The sequence below is a fragment of the Priapulus caudatus genome, unplaced genomic scaffold (assembly GCF_000485595.1).
Source record: "Priapulus caudatus unplaced genomic scaffold, Priapulus_caudatus-5.0.1 Scaffold2990, whole genome shotgun sequence".
In the NCBI taxonomy this organism is placed as follows: domain Eukaryota; kingdom Metazoa; phylum Priapulida; class Priapulimorpha; order Priapulimorphida; family Priapulidae; genus Priapulus; species Priapulus caudatus.
The window spans coordinates 20,130-22,773 of record NW_014580051.1 but is presented as its reverse complement, the minus strand read 5'-3'; positions in this window follow the sequence as shown (position 1 = coordinate 22,773).

Sequence of the window (2,644 nt, the reverse complement as noted above, 5' to 3'; positions counted from 1 at the left end):
CGATCAGCGCCTATCAGGCGAGACCAGTGAGACCCTGCAATTATTACTGCAGTTGTGTAAACACGCGAGTCAACTTCACTGTCTTTGTTATCTTTGATGTTGCTCAAGCCTACCCCGAGTACTAGCTATATTTAACAATTATTCAACAAGATTCACAGAGCCTGAGGCGAAAAATTGTTTTAGTATCATTGCCCGAGTTTTGGTACTTTTGGGGACAGCATTTTCTTTAAATTTGAAGCAGTAGAAGCTGGCAGTCAGGTAATAATGCCAGTCAGTCGGGTCAACGTTCTATTGATTGACAGAGTGTCTCGGCATAACGTCATAACGCGACAGTATTTCATTATAAAGAAAGCTCTTCTGTTAGACATTTATCACGTAAATATACTGGCAGATATCCCATCTGAAGTACTGAACTTTGATCTTACAATTGTGACAAACACAAAAAATGCTCACAATAAATCTTTGACTGGTATACACTATATATACACTCTAAGACTTCTTATCGTTTACAAAGTGAAATCTTGTAATTGACAGTTATCATGTAGGGAAAGCAGCTTATTAAAATTATAATTAATGGAGAAGAGGTGTCTGCAAATAAATATACACGATCGAAGTGTGATTTTGATAAGCTACCCATTTGACCAGATCTTGGGCATATGTGAACCAAGATCAACTGCGACCCCACACTACACACTAGGGCTTCCTTTTAAGTATAAAGTCCGATCTTATGATTGATAACTATTATATAGTGTATTTGGCTTGGGCTTATACACAACTTTTCCTGCGTGACACTACCGCTGACAATGGCAAAGAATGGTGTCAATATATTCAAACAGCCTTGCAGGGAATCGGGATGTTAAGAAGATTGAAATCCGTCTTATTATTTCAAGGAGGCAATCAGATTCCGATTTTTGATAGAAAACTACTCCTAAGCAGGTCCTCTTATTTTTAAACTACGTGGATAATATTTTAACTAAATGTAATTTCCTTCAGGAGAGAGTATATAAGCATGCGCACAGACATAAGATTGACGTATAATATATAATATAAACATATTATACTGTCTAAGATTATTTTAGTAACTTGGCGATTATAATTAATAAAATGTGGCACAGGAATAGACATTTCCTATTTAAAGGTACTCGAAGTGATGGAGTGTGTGCTCTCTACATATGTTTATTTTCAACAAAATGATATGACTGTGTATATTTCCGTTGGTTTCATGCACTTGTAACGAAGAAATATCATTAATAATAAATAGAAGTCAGAAATAGAAGCAGGGCAAGTGAAATACAGGNCCTTCTCCCCTTCCTCCTTCTCCACCAGCTTCTCCCCCTCCTCCTTCTCCCCTTCCTCCTTCTCCCCTTCCTCCTTCTCCACCAGCTTCTCCCCCTCCTCCTTCTCCCCTTCCTCCTTCTCCACCAGCTTCTCCCCCTCCTCCTTCTCCACCAGCTGGTGTCTTAGCTGAAGTGGAAATCGTCATATTTGAGCATATATGCGAAGTGCGCATGCGCATACGCATCCTATATCATATATTTCGCAGGTCGCTATATTATATATCATATATTTCGCAGGTCAGAAATTTCGCACACAAAGACGAGCTGTGATTAGTCGGGTCGGGACGCACGCGAAGTGCGCCTGCGCATAGGCGCGGGGGGGGGGCGGGGCTATCTCAGATATTTCGCAAGTCAGAAATTTCACGCTACACCGGTATAAACTTCAGGATCGAATGGTTCGATTCGCAGATCGAATGATTCGATTCACAGATCGAATGATTCGATTTACGGATCGAATGATTTGATCTTTTCAATTTTAAATTTCAATAACTTTGTATAAGGTTTGTTAAGAACCGACATGCAACGTTACTATCAACGTTTAGTGAACGATTTTGGCAAACGTTTTTCAACCTTAATTACCTAATAATTAATACCTTAATTACCTTAATAACCTTATTACAAACGCCCGTTTTACTAACCGTAATAAAACGTTTTTAGCCAACGCTATTAAATAACATGAATTTAAATATACTTTATCTACCCCTCTTACTTTTAGCCGTTAACGACCCGTAAGACCAACGATCGTAGGACCAACAACCCGTAGGACCAACGACCCGTAGGACCGGTACCCCCAGCATCAGCACTAACTGTACCAGCGTGAGTGATAGAAGATCTGTTGCCAACAACACAACAGGCAGCATCGCCGAGAGAGATAGCGGCAGCAGCGAGAACGGTAGAAGCAACAACAGCATCATTAGCAACAGCAGCAGCAGCAGGAAAAGCAACAGCCGTTGCAATAGCAGCGACCTCCGTAGAGAAAGCAGCAGCAGCATTGGCAGCAACTACAGCAGCAGTAAGATAACAGCAACTGCGATTACCATCACATGTAATGTCAGATTCAGAGTCAGATGAAGAGGCAGAGAGGCAGAGAGGTAGAGGCAGAGAGGCAGGGGCAGGGGCAGAGAGGCGGAAGCAGAGACGGAGCCAGAGGCAGAAAGGCAGAAAGGCAGAGGCAGAGGCAGAGCCAGGGGCAGCGGAAGAGGCAGAGGCAGAGCCAGGTGCAGCGGCAGAGGAAGAGCCAGGTGCAGCGGCAGAGGAAGAGCCAGGTGCAGCGGCAGAGGAAGAGCCAGGTGCAGCGGCAGAGGAAG